Genomic DNA, 19091 nt, shown 5'->3' on the forward strand with positions numbered 1-19091 from the left:
TCTCTCTCTCTCTCTCTCTCTCTCTCTCTCTCTCTCTCTCTCTCTCTCATACACACATGGACGGGATTATTTCCCACTCAACACAGTAATCAATGCTCGCTGGACCTAGAAACCAAAAGGCCATTTAAATATCATTTCAAAGGCTGTTTGTGACACCGTTTGGTGAAGACTGGAATGGCTCGTTATTAACTGCAGGGCGACGCAGCTATACGTGCGACGACTCCATCAAACATTTGTCGTTTATCATCACACACACACACACACACACACACACATGATAAGGGTATACGCGACAATCTTTACAAGTGTGTGAGAAACGGGTGGAAGCGGCACAAAGCAAGCAGTTTGTGTGAATTCGTACCACTACTGCTACTATTACTACTACTGCTACTACTACTTCTATCACTACTACTACTACTACTATTACTACTACTTCTATCACCACTACTACTACTACTACTGATACTACTTATATTACCACTACTACTACTGTTAATAGGTCTACTACCACCACTACTACCCCTACTTCTAGTACTATTACTTATAACTACTACTATTGATAATAATAATAATGCAAGGTTTAATAAACCACTATAATTCGGTTTAATCATTAATACTTACAGCACGGGGGGAGGGAGGGGATGGGTGGCACACAGGACCTAAGACTGGTACTGGAAAGCCACTGACGCTCACAGAGGGGAGGGGAGTATGTGGCCAGCTGGGGGAAGGGGTAGTACCCCCTCCCAAGCTGGGGTTAGGCTGGGGGTAGACTTAGTCCTTCATACGCACGAATTTTCAGTATGACGTATCTAAAACCCACCCACATCACCGCCCCCTCCCTCAACTCCAGCCCGGAGTGTGGACGCATCAACAAGGAACCTCACTTCTGAAATACGAGACACAACATCGTCGCAAGTTGTTGGGCCACAACTTCGCATCCCTTGGAGGAGAACGAGGATAACAAATATCTGTTATTTATAACAATTAAGTCCCGAGGACGGAGGCGTGATAAATGCCACCAAAAGACTAATAAGAAACACACACGTAACGTATATAAACAATTATCCCCCCCCACCCACCCCTTCACTATGATAAGTCAACAATGGCTTTGTGATGACCTACGCTCCAAGACAATCGCATGTTTACCAAATGGCGTCCTAGCTTCGTCTCTTCGATGTATATCAACTGACTGTTATATTTCTCTCTTGTGTCTCCCCTGATGATGTGATTATGACACGAAAGTGCACTTGGGAACTTATCGTGTTTCATTTTCCCCCCCGGTGGACTCATAGGAATATCTTGATCACGCGCAAAATTGTGATCCTTTCCAATATATATATATATATATATATATATATATATATATATATATATATATATATATATATATATATATATGAATATCTTCCTCTCACATCTTCCTGTCATCCACAGTTTGACATGTGACTTATTCTGTCTCCAAATACAAGACTTAACGCTTTCCGTCAGAGATCCCGGGGACTTCCTGCACTTATGAGTCTTCTCGTAAACACCTCACACTCGTAGTGCTTTGTATTCCACGAACCTCCGGGCAAAACAGACTTTCTTGTTATGCTGGTGACCCATTCCAAGCTTCTGTTTTCATCAACAACCATTTTTTTTCCTTCTTCCTGCGGTGGAGTCTCCAGTCTTGGACAATAGTCCACATCAAGGGCGGGCCTTGATTGTAATATAGAGAGGATGATGGAAAGGGGAAAAAAGAAAAGATAAAGGTAAAGTACTTATAAATTCTGGAGGAAGTGAAAAAAAATTCTGTCTTTTTAAATGTGCCGGGTTATAGTTATTGGGAAAGACATGACGGAGTAGAGAGTTCCAGGGCTTGGAGGTGTAAGGAAAGAAAGAGATATCAAAGTGGCCCACCCTTGAGTTGCCTAATACTTGAATGATTGTCCGCATCCCTTATGCTCCCGTACAACTTTCCTTCACCAGTCTCTTAGGTTTCCAAACACCACATCTGTCCATATCTTTCTAATTCTTCCATACTCCATGAGGTAATCATACACACGAATTTCAGTATGACGTGTCCAAAACACTCTTCTTTCCTTTCCTTTCTTTTTCGTTTCCTGAACAACATGCCTGGTTCAAGCAACATGCACTCCACATGTACCCCTGGTACCATGGAATCTTACAGATAGTACCAGTGAGAGCCCTGGTCCTGTGCACACTACTAGTGAAACCCCTATTACCATATACCCTTGCCTGGTATATTCTCTCGCACCAGGCACTGTGTTTATGTACCACTCAGCCTCCACGCAACAAGTAACTCACTTTGACACCACACACACACACACACACACACACACAAACACACACTCAATGCCTTGCTTGACGACTGTCAATCAACCCTATGACCTCCACACATGTTCTTCGTGTTCTGTCTGTACCACCCTCACCTCCTCCTCATTATCCACACACACACACACAAGGCCCTCCTCCCCTCTCTCTCGCGACCCCTTAATTCACAAGCCTTTTGACTACCCCCGTAAATTACCCCTTACAAACATATCTCCCGACAAATATCAGTAATTGCAAGGTACGCAACTACCCCTAAGAAGGAAGGGGCGTGGGGGGTGGGGTCATTTTTTGGCCATACGCTCTCCAACTTGGCTCTTGTGTCTGGTCAGATCATACCGAGAGAGAGAGGGGGAAACACCCAGCAATCACGTGTCTATATACACACGTCTCGTCCAATCATAATCACGCGTCTATATACACTTCTCATCCAATCATAATCACTTCTACTACGTGTCATCAAATCATAATCACTTCTACTATGTAAAAAAAAAAAGAGAAAAATATTCTCAGTTACTTTATACATCGCGTAAGAAAAGCCAAACGAAATTCCCTCATTACAAAGATGATGGGAAAGAGAGAGAGAGAGAGAGAGAGAGAGAGAGAGAGAGAGAGAGAGAGAGAGAGAGAGAGAGAGAGATTCTACCGTTTGCCTGAATTCGAGAGAAATACAGAATTCTTCACAGAAAAATATCCCAGAGAGAGAGAGAGAGAGAGAGAGAGAGAGAGAGAGAGAGAGAGAGAGAGAGAGAGAGAGAGAGAGAAGCCAACAAGCTTATCTATCTACCTCCCTATCTACCTGCGTGGACCTACGCTGGAACAGACGAGACAGACAAGACATTTAGGATTCACAACTACAACAACCATCAGAAGACATCCCGTGAATCACCATCAGATAGTTACTTAAGTGTTGGTAAATCGTAGAGTTAGCGTCATGCAAACATCGCCCTATTCCACTCATTCATCAATTCTTCAACTGCTCCTCCTCCTCAGGGATCGACCAATCAAGTCTTCGGGAAGATTCGATATTCAGCGAAGATCCTGAAAGACATGCTGTTATTTGGGAACTTTAATGGCAACACTCATGGAATATTCCCAACCACCTTTATGACAACATCAAGACCCTGGACCTTGTGTGGGGAGGAGGCAATAAGGTCGACCATGTTCCTGGAAGCATAGCATCTCTGGACCTTATGGTGGCCGTAATTTCAAAGCCGTGTTTATGGCATCACCACACCACTGGCCCTTAGGCGGGCCATAAGGTCGACCATGTTTACGGAAACACCATGATGATGGACCTTAAGGGGCCACGGCGACGATAACGTCTGTGGCAACGTAAGGCCACTGGAAGGTATGCGGCCATAAAGACGACAAGAGTCTGTCTCAACACTGTGCTACTGGACCAAACTGACTGACACAAATGACCGTGTTTGTGGCAACATCGCGCCGAAGGTAAACACAGTGAGGTGCCACGTCGTCAATTCATGACACAATATAAAAGTAACTTCGCTCCTTAAAAACTTTAGTATATAAAGACGATGCGTTTGAAGGTCACCAGTCTATCTTATCTTCCGATAACCCTTGATAATGCTTATCACACCAGCGATAGTGAAAGCACAGCCGGGAATCGAACCCCCGTATCGTCGTATCTATATCAAATATTACAGGCAACCAAAAAAAATTAAATAACTATATAAATAAATAAATTGAGTAAATAAAATATACGAAAATTCGCTGAAAATATATCAAATCATTCTAAAATTACTGCTCCAATTTATCGTGTGTGCATTTTTTCATACTATTCGCCATTTCCCGCGTTAGCGAGGTAGCGTTAAGAAGAGGACTGGACCTTTGAGGAAAAATTCTCACCTGGCCACCTTCTCTGTTCCTTCTTTTGGAAAATTAAAATAAAAAAGACAGGAGGATTTCCAGCCCCCCGCTCCCTCCCCTTTTAGTCGCCTTCTACGAGACGCAGGGAATACGTGTGAAGTATTCTTTCTCCCCTATCAAGGTTCGTTCCGTCGTGCTCAAGGGTCGTACCATCGTGCTCAAGGGTCGTACCGTCGTGGACAAGGATCGTACCGTCGTGGACAAGGGTCGTACCGTCGTGCTCGACATACACAACGACTGTCAACTGTGCAGAAATCAATCTGTACCAATTCACAACTTATTTACAATAGACTTACGCACTTACAAACACAAACAAAAAACAAAATTAATACCCCATCACATTTTCTATCACACATACACAAAAGATCGCTTATGGAGTAAATAATACATCATCTACCATATCAATCAAAAATAACAAATCCATGAATTAAGTGGATTATTTCATCAGTTTACCCAGAGTGAGCCCATGATGCCGTTTTCTTTACCGACGTCTGACGGGGGGTAAATACAACAGCATTTTCTACACGAGTTTATTTGGCTCGTCGTTTGATTTGAATTCGTTCGTCATCATACCACTAAGCCTTTGGCCGCCTGATGAATTACGGGTAAAATTGTTACGAAATGGATAACTTCTTTATAGAAATACCTGGGCTCATAACCTCCAATAAATGGGATCTTTGACAACCCTGACCTCTGACCCCAATTCACGGATGACACCCTGAAAGGACACACGACTGACTATCTGACCTTTGACCTACACATTTGACAGAATCGAGTTCATATCAATCTATTCTCTCTCTCTCTCTCTCTGGCCTCAGAACAAGACCTACTTCCCCAAAGCCACAATGCTGGCTCACTTTCCCCTTCTGTACATATTACCCCTATTTCTACACCCGAGTGCTGCATGCCTGTGTGCCCCCCACTACCCATTAGTTTGGACTACATGATACACGACAAGCCACTGTGTCATGTGGAGGCCGTCTGGCCGTTGGGAACACAAGGATAAACCTTTGTGATCTTTTATTTCTTTCCGTACACAGATAAGCTCTCGCACTCTCTACCTTTCTCATGTCTCTCCAAAAGACTCTGACCTCGCCTCTCTCTCAATACAAATCTTTCATTCCCTCTTTAAACTCTCTGGGTCATTTTTCCTTAAATGAAGGCCTGGCCACGATGTTTACTTGCGTCCAGGACTCGAACCCTTAAAACATCTTTTAGGAATAAGGATAAATAAAGAAAATGGATCCCAAAATATGGTTAAAGAAAATGGATCCCAAAATAAGGTTAAAGAAAATGGATCCCAAAATAAGGTTAAATGAAAATGGATTCCAAAATACGGTTCAATAAAGAAAATGGATCCCAAAATATGGTAAAATACAGAAAATAGATCCCAAACTATTGCAACGTGCAAATATTGTTAATTTCCCCAGATGGCATCCGAGAGACCCCCCCTATTTCTGCACATTCTTTTTGGTCTTTAAGGGCGAGGCTCGCCTGTGGGATGACACGTTCTTCCTGCTATTGTCTTTGTGATGGGTTCTTGTTCTCGTTGTCGTTGTTGTGCTGGTCTGTTCTTGTTTCTATGTCCATCTTTGGTCTGTTCTTGTTTCTATGTCCATCTTTGGTCTGTTCTTGTTTCTATGTCCATCTTTGGTCTGTTCTTGTTTCTATGTCCATCTTTGGTCTGTTCTTGTTTCTATGTCCATCTTTGGTCAGTTCTTGTTTCTATGTCCATCTTTGGTCTGTTCTTGTTTCTATGTCCATCTTTGGTCTGTTCTTGTTTCTATGTCCATCTTTGGTCTGTTCTTGTTTCTATGTCCATCTCGTGTTGTATCTGTACATCCCTGAAGGTCCTTGTCCTCTTTTGTTATAAATATTTCTGGGTAACTAAGCCTACGACCATGAGCCACAGAAGGTACGACCACTGAACACGAAGGTACGACCATGAGCCACAGAAGGTACGACCACTGAACACGAAGGTACGACCATGAGCCACAGAAGGTACGACCACTGAACACGAAGGTACGACCATGAGCCACAGAAGGTACGACCACCGAACACGAAGGTACGACCATGAGCCACAGAAGGTACGACCACTGAACACGAAGGTACGACCATGAGCCACAGAGGGTACGACCACCGAACACGAAGGTACGACCATGAGCCACAGAAGGTACGACCACCGAACACGAAGGTACGACCATGAGCCACAGAAGGTACGACCACTGAACACGAAGGTACGATCATGAGCCACAGAAGGTACGACCACCGAACACGAAGGTACGACCATGAGCCACAGAAGGTACGACCACTGAACACGAAGGTACGACCATGAGCCACAGAGGGTACGACCATGAGCCACAGAGGATACGACCAATGAGCAAGGTGACGCGACCAATATGCACGAGGGTACGACCACTGAACACGAAGGTACGACCATGAGCCACAGAGGATACGACCAATGAGCAAGGTGACGCGACCAATATGCACGAGGGTACGACCAATGAACACGATGGTACGACCACTGCAAACGACGGTACGATCCCCTGAACACGACGGTACGACCCCATGAACACGAAGGTACGACCCCGGAGCAAGACGGTACGACCTCTGAACACGACGGTAGGACACCTGAATACGAAGGTACGACCCCTGAGCACGACGGGACGACACCCTGGGTATGACGGCAAAAAACACTCTGGCCAGGTCAAAGGGGACAAGTCAAAGGTGGGGAGAGAAAAGGTGGGGAGGAGGAGGGGGCGCGAAAGGTTTGCTGGGAGGTAAAGAACCTGCAGGTACGATGTAGACTGAGGGGGAGATAAATTGAAAGAGGGGAGAGAGAGAGAGAGAGAGAGAGAGAGAGAGAGAGAGAGAGAGAGAGAGAGAGAGAGAGAGAGACGGTGATGGCGGGGAGAAGGCATAGGGAGGGGAGCTGAGGGAGCGAGGGTGGGGAGGAGACAACGTAGGGTAGGGAGAAGACACAGCAGATGGAGAGGGAGAAGACAGGATAGGATGGACGACAAAGGAGAGAGAGAGAGAGAGAGAGAGAGAGAGAGAGAGAGAGAGAGAGAGACTGGAGACAAAGGGAGGGAGAGAGGGAGAGGGAGAGCCTGAGGACAAAGGGAGAGCGAGAAGACAAAAGGGAGAGTAAAACACAACTGGAGGGTTGGAAGACAGAGGGAGAGGTAGGAAGGAGATGGGAGAGGAGTGAGAGGGCAGAAAGGAAATGGTCCTTAATTTACCTTAACTGGCAACCTAGTTCCAATCGTTGGACCCCTGGCGTCGTTAAACGCTAAGCACCGCCCACAGTGTTCAACGAGGTCAGCATATGGTGGCAACCCACAGTGTCGCTAAACGTCACTACTGTTCAACGAAAAGACACGTTACAACCCACAGTGATCTCTGGTGTCGTTAAACATCGCCTTGTTAAGCAATACTCAACGTGTTCAACGAAGATATCCTGGGCTCAGCGGTGCTTAACGTGTTCAGCGAAGACCATGTGGGCACGAACGATCAACGAGCATGTAATAGAGGGTGTTCAACGAAGACAGCATGTGGGTACTAACGATTAACGAGCGTGGACATATAGCAACAAGAGATCAACGAAAACCATAAAAATTCCTTTGATAAACCCAATAACTTTATCTAAACAAAAAAAATTCATGAAGTATGTAATAAATATTAATTAATGGAATAAGAGAACACAATACAAAATTAAAAAGCGGTTATCCAAAGTATAAAAAGACTTCAAAACATAAACGCAATCGATTCTCGAGACTCCGAACCCTTACTTACGGTTACCGAGCCTTAACTACGCATAGTGAACCCACGAGATGAAGCTTCGAATCGTGATCCATTCCTCGAACTACCGGGAAGCTTCGAATAGTGATCCATTCCTCGAACCCCCAAGATGAAGCTTCGAATCGTGACCCATTCCTCGAGCCCCGAGATGAAGCTTCGAATCGTGGAATGGACCCCTGTGCGTCAAGTTCCATTCCCTAATTAACATGATAGATTCAAATGAACTTCATTATTTCGAAAGATGACCTAATTTCTAAACCACCATCAATTAACGAATTAATTATACTCACTTAAGAAACAGCTCTGAGTCATTAAGGTACTTCCTTGATTTGTTATTTCAATTACATGCACAACACCACCTATGCAAATTTCTTTAATAAAGTTTCTATTACTATTTTTTTCGATGAATATTACAAAATTCGTCTTATTGCCTTCTTAACGACACTGCAAACTTTCCGACATTTTAAGATTCATGCGTTTGAGAGGTAATTTTAGAAGTTTTATGGACGCGTCATCTTCAAACACAAACAAATTATCCACTTCCTGTGACGTCACGGCGCGGCTTCCGCGAACACGGATTATAACATCGGACACAAATTTCGCGCCGCCATTTTGCACCAGCCTCGCCCACGGCAGTCCAAAATAGCCGTTTGGCGTCGGGGCGTCCGTGTGACGCCTTATCGCACACTGCGATACGTTAATTGAGGTGAAAAAATGATGGATATAAAACGGGGTTCAAGCGAACACGTGACACCACCTTACTGGCGGCGCCGGAATCACGCCATCCGGATCCATTCCATCCTGACTTCCGCCGACCGACTCGCCTCGCGCTGCGTGGAGCCAAAGTCAAGGCCGAGAGACGCGACCGGACGATGACCGATTACCCTTTGTTTACAATGAGGAATTATCGGTAAAACAAGCCCGTCTCTAAACTCCAATGATCTATATATATATATATATATATATATATATATATATATATATATATATATATATATATATATATATATCCCTATGAGTCCACGGGGAAAATGTAACACAAAAAGTTCCCAAGTGCACTTTCGTGTAATAATCACATCATCAGGGGAGACACAAGAGAGAAATACAACAGTCAGTTGATATACATCGAAGAGACGAAGCTAGGACGTCATTTGGTAAACACACACACACACACACATATATATATATATATATATATATATATATATATATATATATATATATATATATCCGTCTCATCAGGCATGATTCGTGACTATAAAATGAGCCACTCTGGAGATGTGGCTAACGGAGATTCCTTGAATGCGACGCTCACGTTACCCTATCAGCACGACAGGTTAGTGCGACGAGGCGACGGTCGGTACGACTCAAGGACGACGGTACGACCCCCAGTGAACACGACAACTACGACCCTATGGGTATCACAAGTCCAGCCATGATCAATTCTGCTCCAATTATCATGAATGAAGAATAAAGAAATGCACAGCCTTGAATATATGTCCCTCGTCCCATGTTCTTTATAGATGCAATAAAAGGGGAAATATTGGATAAAAAATAAACGTAAAAAACCATAGATAAAAGTGAATAATGATATGTTCAAAAAGACAACGAAGAAGACGAAGAAGAAGACGAGAGGACGAGAAAGAAGAAGAAGAAGAAGAAGACGAGAGGACGAGAAAGAAGAAGAAGAAGAAGACGAGAAGACGAAGAAGAAAAAGAAGAAGAATTTAGATGAGAGGGCAAACTGGATATACAATCAAACAAAGAGACAAGGGCAGAAGACAATCAATATACACAAAAATCAGAATAACAGAACAAAGGTAAAAGACACATCAGAGAACGTGGACACGAAAGCAAACGAAAATATACAAACTCAAAAGAACAATAAAGACTTAACAAATACTTCTGGGAAAAAAGATGAACAAAGTGGGATTTTCCCACTTAAATGTATATACACATTCACTCTGAAAACTAAATGAAAACAGGCTTTTAAACTGGTGAAAAATAAAGAGTGTAGTGCATTTGTGAAAGCGATGAATTTGTGAAAACTACACAAAAGCCTAGCTGAAAAAAACCTTCCCGCCAGCGCAGGCAAACTTGCAAATATAAATCTCGGCAGCCGTTCCCCCTGCGGGCGGTGTTGCATGGTTGCCTTACTTTCCCTTTTGTCTTATTTTTTTCCTATCATATTTTAACTTATTCCTTCCCCCTCTAACTCCACATGAACCTTTGATTTAGTTCCTCCAAGTCATAGAGGTCAACTAACAATGAATTCTTCCAGGAATTTCAAGGATAATTTACTTTATACGTTTATTGTTTACATGTACCGATCACATTGCCAAGAGTAACAAATTCAGTAACAAATGACAAAATCAAAACTCAAATGAATCTTACTCGTTTTTCTTAAAATAGTTATCCCTCTCTTTAAGGTAAAATAAAATCAAGTGGATATCTTGCCCCAAAACACGGAATAAATGCTATATAAAAACTCTAACGAGTAACCTGCCTCGTGAACATGTTCAGACACGACGGGACTTGTCTGAACACAGGCCCGTTAGCTCAGCTGGTTAGAGCGCCGTGCTGATAACGCGGAGGTCGTGGGTTCGATCCCCATGCGGGCCACTACATGTTTTGTGATATATATATATATATATATATATATATATATATATATATATATATATATTACCACTACAACAAAGTTATTTTGTATTAGAAAACAGGATTACTGGTTCTCTAATTGTCGAAAACGGGAGGAGGATTCACTGAAACCAGAGATCTGCAGGAATTAATTACCTTAGTAGAGTAACCCAGATTAGAGGGACAACACTTTGGCACTATGACTTACACCACGCACACAGCATCATTACTAAGGTAATTCATTCCCTAATTACATTGAGCTCATTAACTTTTTGAAATATATATAATATATATATATATATATATATATATATATATATATATATATATATATATATATATATATATATATATAAGATAGCCGGCCTTGCCAAGGGTATAATATAATTTGATGGTGTCCACCCTCTCCCCCCGCCCGCCATGAGCATAAGGTAATCTGCATCCAAGAAAGATACCTTGATCCCGGAGCGTGATCATCTAGAATACAAATTACCTTTCGATTACATTGATTATATTTTTCTTTTCATTACATTCTGATTATATTTTTCTTTTCGATTACATTGTGATTATATTTTTCTTTTCGATTACATTGATTATATTTTTCCTTTCGATTACATTGTGATTATATTTTTCCTTTCGATTACATTGATTATATTTTTCCTTTCGATTATTGTGATTATATTTTTCCTTTCGATTATTGTGATTATATTTTTCCTTTCGATTATTGTGATTATATTTTTCCTTTCGATTACATTGATTATATTTTTCCTTTCGATTACATTGTGATTATATTTTTCCTTTCGATTACATTTATATTTTTCTTTTCGATTACATTGTGATTATACTTTTCCTTTCGATTACATTGCGATTATATTTTTCTTTTTCATTCAGCGCTACCACCAACAGAGTATATGGCTTCACCCCCCCCCCCCCGATATACGGACCACAGCTACTGTGCGGCCAGTCAAGACCACTCCGTTCAAGGGAATATTGCCAATTTGCATATTAACAAGTCACTGTTAAGTCACAAGGCCTGTTAAAGTCTGGGGACAGGCCACTCCAAATGTGGTGTTTTCTGAGTTTTTTTTTTTTTTTTTTTTTTTAGCTTCATTACTTGATAAAAGCGTGGTACGACCGTGGAGCACGGAGGTACGACACGGGTACGACAGTGCGACCCTTGAGTACGTCGCGACGACCCCTAGACACAACGGAACGACCCTCGAGAGCGAAGGTGCGACCTTTGAACACTTTAATACCCTACAGCACGACGGTACGACCCTTGAACACGATGGTACGACACCAGATCCCAATGTTACGACCCTTGAAAACATTACGACACTCGAGCACGTCAGCTCGGTTGGTTAGAGCGCCGTGCTGATAACGTTGAGGTTGTGGGTTCGACCCCCATGCGGGCCACTATGCATACTGGATAAATTACCATAGATGATCATACCAGGAATAATGTCCCGGTGAGACTGGTATGTGAGGGAGGGAGAGGAAGAAAGGAGATAACCAAGATAATAAATAATAATAATATAGGTACTAAAAATAACTATACTTCTATCACTCATTTATCACTATTCGTAACGATAATAATAATAATAACAATATATTATAATAATAATAATAATAATAGTAATAATAATAATAATAAAGATATAGAAATATGAAAACTGCTATAATTTTGTCACATTATTACTATTCGTAATAATAATGATGATAATAATTATAATAATAATAATAATAATAATAATAATAATAATAATAATAATAAATAGGAACAAATTAATATCTATTATTATTATTATTATTATTATTATTATTATTATTATTATTATCATGAAAAAACCTACGGACGTGTTGAGCCAAATTATAAAGACATCTGCTACCATGAAATATATGAATAAATCTTTATCTGAAAAAATATGAAAAATCGGTATCTGATAATCCCTGGTAGTGTTGCCATACATCCTATTTTTCCTCCCCTATTACATGTAATATTAACCCAATTTTTCTAAATTTCTTGTTTTTGTGCTTTGATTTCTTAGTCTGATTATGAAACACTTTATTCTCTTAATATTCCTGCTTCTTAGAGAGGGGGTTTATCTGATGTGGTACTTGAGCACGACGGTACGACCCTTGAGCAAGAAGGTACGACCTTTGAGCACGACAGTACGACACTTGAGCACGACGGTACGACCCTCGAGCACGACGGTACGACCCCTGAGCACAACGGTACGATCCTTGAGCACGATGGTACGACCTTTTATTATGTCGGTATGATATTTGAACACGACGGTACGACCCTTGAGCACGACGGTACGATCTTTGACCACGACAGTACGACCTTTAAGGACGAAGGTACGACCCTTGAGCACGACAGTACGAACCTTGACCTGACCCATGCACCATACAACGGTACAAAAACCCTTAGACATCTAACTTCCCCTTTGAGCTCTCCCTTACGGATCAGGTCAAAGGTCATGCCACTCAAAACCTTCGACAAGTGCCAGACGGTTCTGTGACCCTGACCCAACCAGCTGACTGACTCAGCTGGCCCGTTAGCTCAGTTGGTTAGAGCGCCGTGCTGATAACGCGGAGGTCGTGGGTTCGACCCCCATGCGGGCCACTGGTAGTTTTAATGGCCATTTGCAGGATATATTCTCTAATTACTCAAACCATGATTAAAGGCCAGTTCTCGGAATACATTCGGTAATTAATTAAGGCAATCACTCCAAAATACAATGACATCTGACCATCACGACCCCTGACAGAACGACCCCTTTGAGCCAAAACAGTCCGACCCTTCAATGAGACGACCTGACCTTTGACCTGGGCCTTGATGTCGTGCCAGGTCGTACCGAGGCGCAACAGGGTCGTCACAGTGACCTCAATACGCAGACAAAGAAGAGAAAATGAGAGAATCATACACCACTTTGTGTAGCTATACTGAATAACGAAGTCTTATATAACTTGTTAATTCATTTAAAAGCCATTTCTGCTTGCATTTCCGGCCACACGAGTTAATGAAATCAATTAGAAATCACGTGATAAATGAAGGCACGATATTTGCATATGTATACACGCCAGTATGCACAATGTATACAATGGCCAAGGACGATTGACGGGTCATTAATCTAGAAATTATATACATATATTATACATACATATATAACTAAAACTATATACATTTTATAGAATAAAATAATCAAAATACGACGCTCCCTACCTCGCGTGGGAGGTGGGGAATGAGAGTAAATTTCCAGGTACGATATCCTTCTCACTACAGCTGCCAGCTAACCCAAAAGTCTATTATTTCTCTTAGGTTCATATTTCTTCTTACTTCCATTAATGCATTAATATCTATTTGCATACTGATAAAAAGGTTATTACCAAAGATACATAAAACTGGTTTAGATTATGTACAGTGGCATTAGTTGCATTTTTCATTGATTATGGTTTAATATTTGTATATACTATGGAAAAGTTGCCAGATAGTTTATTCTGGAAGGAAAATTGGTTATATTTAAATGTATTATATAGATTTTATATATATTTTTCCCACTGTGACGTAAATTGTGAAAAAATTATATTAAACATCATTTTGTCCATAATTTCATATAAGGCAGTTATTTTGTCTATATATATATAATATATATATATTAATATATATAATATATATATAGATATATAATATACCAGTTTATCATTACACATCCCTTGTCAGGTCGTTCTGTCGTACTCAAGGGTCGTTCTGTCGTACTCAAGGGTCGTTCTGTCGTACTCAAGGGTCGTTCTGTCGTACTCAAGGGTCGTTCTGTCGTACTCAAGGGTCGTTCTGTCGTACTCAAGGGTCGTTCTGTCGTACTCAAGGGTCGTTCTGTCGTACTCAAGGGTCGTTCTGTCGTACTCAAGGGTCGTTCTGTCGTACTCAAGGGTCGTTCTGTCGTACTCAAGGGTCGTTCTGTCGTACTCAAGGGTCGTTCTGTCGTACTCAAGGGTCGTTCTGTCGTACTCAAGGGTCGTTCTGTCGTACTCAAGGGTCGTTCTGTCGTACTCAAGGGTCGTTCTGTCGTACTCAAGGGTCGTTCTGTCGTACTCAAGGGTCGTTCTGTCGTACTCAAGGGTCGTTCTGTCGTACTCAAGGGTCGTTCTGTCGTACTCAAGGGTCGTTCTGTCGTACTCAAGGGTCGTTCTGTCGTACTCAAGGGTCGTTCTGTCGTACTCAAGGGTCGTTCTGTCGTACTCAAGGGTCGTTCTGTCGTACTCAAGGGTCGTTCTGTCGTACTCAAGGGTCGTTCTGTCGTACTCAAGGGTCGTTCTGTCGTACTCAAGGGTCGTTCTGTCGTACTCAAGGGTCGTTCTGTCGTACTCAAGGGTCGTTCTGTCGTACTCAAGGGTCGTTCTGTCGTACTCAAGGGTCGTTCTGTCGTACTCAAGGGTCGTTCTGTCGTACTCAAGGGTCGTTCTGTCGTACTCAAGGGTCGTTCTGTCGTACTCAAGGGTCGTTCTGTCGTACTCAAGGGTCGTTCTGTCGTACTCAAGGGTCGTTCTGTCGTACTCAAGGGTCGTTCTGTCGTACTCAAGGGTCGTTCTGTCGTACTCAAGGGTCGTTCTGTCGTACTCAAGGGTCGTTCTGTCGTACTCAAGGGTCGTTCTGTCGTACTCAAGGGTCGTTCTGTCGTACTCAAGGGTCGTTCTGTCGTACTCAAGGGTCGTTCTGTCGTACTCAAGGGTCGTTCTGTCGTACTCAAGGGTCGTTCTGTCGTACTCAAGGGTCGTTCTGTCGTACTCAAGGGTCGTTCTGTCGTACTCAAGGGTCGTTCTGTCGTACTCAAGGGTCGTTCTGTCGTACTCAAGGGTCGTTCTGTCGTACTCAAGGGTCGTTCTGTCGTACTCAAGGGTCGTTCTGTCGTACTCAAGGGTCGTTCTGTCGTACTCAAGGGTCGTTCTGTCGTACTCAAGGGTCGTTCTGTCGTACTCAAGGGTCGTTCTGTCGTACTCAAGGGTCGTTCTGTCGTACTCAAGGGTCGTTCTGTCGTACTCAAGGGTCGTTCTGTCGTACTCAAGGGTCGTTCTGTCGTACTCAAGGGTCGTTCTGTCGTACTCAAGGGTCGTTCTGTCGTACTCAAGGGTCGTTCTGTCGTACTCAAGGGTCGTTCTGTCGTACTCAAGGGTCGTTCTGTCGTACTCAAGGGTCGTTCTGTCGTACTCAAGGGTCGTTCTGTCGTACTCAAGGGTCGTTCTGTCGTACTCAAGGGTCGTTCTGTCGTACTCAAGGGTCGTTCTGTCGTACTCAAGGGTCGTTCTGTCGTACTCAAGGGTCGTTCTGTCGTACTCAAGGGTCGTTCTGTCGTACTCAAGGGTCGTTCTGTCGTACTCAAGGGTCGTTCTGTCGTACTCAAGGGTCGTTCTGTCGTACTCAAGGGTCGTTCTGTCGTACTCAAGGGTCGTTCTGTCGTACTCAAGGGTCGTTCTGTCGTACTCAAGGGTCGTTCTGTCGTACTCAAGGGTCGTTCTGTCGTACTCAAGGGTCGTTCTGTCGTACTCAAGGGTCGTTCTGTCGTACTCAAGGGTCGTTCTGTCGTACTCAAGGGTCGTTCTGTCGTACTCAAGGGTCGTTCTGTCGTACTCAAGGGTCGTTCTGTCGTACTCAAGGGTCGTTCTGTCGTACTCAAGGGTCGTTCTGTCGTACTCAAGGGTCGTTCTGTCGTACTCAAGGGTCGTTCTGTCGTACTCAAGGGTCGTTCTGTCGTACTCAAGGGTCGTTCTGTCGTACTCAAGGGTCGTTCTGTCGTACTCAAGGGTCGTTCTGTCGTACTCAAGGGTCGTTCTGTCGTACTCAAGGGTCGTTCTGTCGTACTCAAGGGTCGTTCTGTCGTACTCAAGGGTCGTTCTGTCGTACTCAAGGGTCGTTCTGTCGTACTCAAGGGTCGTTCTGTCGTACTCAAGGGTCGTTCTGTCGTACTCAAGGGTCGTTCTGTCGTACTCAAGGGTCGTTCTGTCGTACTCAAGGGTCGTTCTGTCGTACTCAAGGGTCGTTCTGTCGTACTCAAGGGTCGTTCTGTCGTACTCAAGGGTCGTTCTGTCGTACTCAAGGGTCGTTCTGTCGTACTCAAGGGTCGTTCTGTCGTACTCAAGGGTCGTTCTGTCGTACTCAAGGGTCGTTCTGTCGTACTCAAGGGTCGTTCTGTCGTACTCAAGGGTCGTTCTGTCGTACTCAAGGGTCGTTCTGTCGTACTCAAGGGTCGTTCTGTCGTACTCAAGGGTCGTTCTGTCGTACTCAAGGGTCGTTCTGTCGTACTCAAGGGTCGTTCTGTCGTACTCAAGGGTCGTTCTGTCGTACTCAAGGGTCGTTCTGTCGTACTCAAGGGTCGTTCTGTCGTACTCAAGGGTCGTTCTGTCGTACTCAAGGGTCGTTCTGTCGTACTCAAGGGTCGTTCTGTCGTACTCAAGGGTCGTTCTGTCGTACTCAAGGGTCGTTCTGTCGTACTCAAGGGTCGTTCTGTCGTACTCAAGGGTCGTTCTGTCGTACTCAAGGGTCGTTCTGTCGTACTCAAGGGTCGTTCTGTCGTACTCAAGGGTCGTTCTGTCGTACTCAAGGGTCGTTCTGTCGTACTCAAGGGTCGTTCTGTCGTACTCAAGGGTCGTTCTGTCGTACTCAAGGGTCGTTCTGTCGTACTCAAGGGTCGTTCTGTCGTACTCAAGGGTCGTTCTGTCGTACTCAAGGGTCGTTCTGTCGTACTCAAGGGTCGTTCTGTCGTACTCAAGGGTCGTTCTGTCGTACTCAAGGGTCGTTCTGTCGTACTCAAGGGTCGTTCTGTCGTACTCAAGGGTCGTTCTGTCGTACTCAAGGGTCGTTCTGTCGTACTCAAGGGTCGTTCTGTCGTACTCAAGGGTCGTTCTGTCGTACTCAAGGGTCGTTCTGTCGTACTCAAGGGTCGTTCTGTCGTACTCAAGGGTCGTTCTGTCGTACTCAAGGGTCGTTCTGTCGTACTCAAGGGTCGTTCTGTCGTACTCAAGGGTCGTTCTGTCGTACTCAAGGGTCGTTCTGTCGTACTCAAGGGTCGTTCTGTCGTACTCAAGGGTCGTTCTGTCGTACTCAAGGGTCGTTCTGTCGTACTCAAGGGTCGTTCTGTCGTACTCAAGGGTCGTTCTGTCGTACTCAAGGGTCGTTCTGTCGTACTCAAGGGTCGTTCTGTCGTACTCAAGGGTCGTTCTGTCGTACTCAAGGGTCGTTCTGTCGTACTCAAGGGTCGTTCTGTCGTACTCAAGGGTCGTTCTGTCGTACTCAAGGGTCGTTCTGTCGTACTCAAGGGTCGTTCTGTCGTACTCAAGGGTCGTTCTGTCGTACTCAAGGGTCGTTCTGTCGTACTCAAGGGTCGTTCTGTCGTACTCAAGGGTCGTTCTGTCGTACTCAAGGGTCGTTCTGTCGTACTCAAGGGTCGTTCTGTCGTACTCAAGGGTCGTTCTGTCGTACTCAAGGGTCGTTCTGTCGTACTCAAGGGTCGTTCTGTCGTACTCAAGGGTCGTTCTGTCGTACTCAAGGGTCGTTCTGTCGTACTCAAGGGTCGTTCTGTCGTACTCAAGGGTCGTTCTGTCGTACTCAAGGGTCGTTCTGTCGTACTCAAGGGTCGTTCTGTCGTACTCAAGGGTCGTTCTGTCGTACTCAAGGGTCGTTCTGTCGTACTCAAGGGTCGTTCTGTCGTACTCAAGGGTCGTTCTGTCGTACTCAAGGGTCGTTCTGTCGTACTCAAGGGTCGTTCTGTCGTACTCAAGGGTCGTTCTGTCGTACTCAAGGGTCGTTCTGTCGTACTCAAGGGTCGTTCTGTCGTACTCAAGGGTCGTTCTGTCGTACTCAAGGGTCGTTCTGTCGTACTCAAGGGTCGTTCTGTCGTACTCAAGGGTCGTTCTGTCGTACTCAAGGGTCGTTCTGTCGTACTCAAGGGTCGTTCTGTCGTACTCAAGGGTCGTTCTGTCGTACTCAAGGGTCGTTCTGTCGTACTCAAGGGTCGTTCTGTCGTACTCAAGGGTCGTTCTGTCGTACTCAAGGGTCGTTCTGTCGTACTCAAGGGTCGTTCTGTCGTACTCAAGGGTCGTTCTGTCGTACTCAAGGGTCGTTCTGTCGTACTCAAGGGTCGTTCTGTCGTACTCAAGGGTCGTTCTGTCGTACTCAAGGGTCGTTCTGTCGTACTCAAGGGTCGTTCTGTCGTACTCAAGGGTCGTTCTGTCGTACTCAAGGGTCGTTCTGTCGTACTCAAGGGTCGTTCTGTCGTACTCAAGGGTCGTTCTGTCGTACTCAAGGGTCGTTCTGTCGTACTCAAGGGTTGTAACATCGTGTACTCAAGGGTCGTTCTGTCGTACTCAAGGGTCGTAACATCGTGTGCTCTCTCAAGGGTCGTACCGTCGTGCTTTAAAGGGGTTAACGA

The 19091-nt window shown here is 44.1% G+C and overlaps 1 long non-coding RNA gene and 2 other non-coding genes across 3 annotated transcripts in view; 2 read left to right on the forward strand and 1 right to left on the reverse strand.

Annotated features, from left to right (window-relative positions):
• LOC139748381 (uncharacterized) overlaps positions 1 to 19091 on the reverse strand; it is a 61287-nt gene that overhangs the window by 850 nt on the left and 41346 nt on the right. The gene's annotated exons all lie outside the window — the stretch shown is intronic.
• On the forward strand, positions 10571 to 10644 carry TRNAI-GAU (transfer RNA isoleucine (anticodon GAU)). Its single transcript has one exon. It is a non-coding gene; the product is annotated as a tRNA-Ile (tRNA).
• TRNAI-GAU (transfer RNA isoleucine (anticodon GAU)) lies at positions 13218 to 13291 on the forward strand. The gene has a single exon. It is a non-coding gene; the product is annotated as a tRNA-Ile (tRNA).

The sequence above is a fragment of the Panulirus ornatus genome, chromosome 73 (assembly GCF_036320965.1).
Source record: "Panulirus ornatus isolate Po-2019 chromosome 73, ASM3632096v1, whole genome shotgun sequence".
NCBI lineage: Eukaryota > Metazoa > Arthropoda > Malacostraca > Decapoda > Palinuridae > Panulirus > Panulirus ornatus.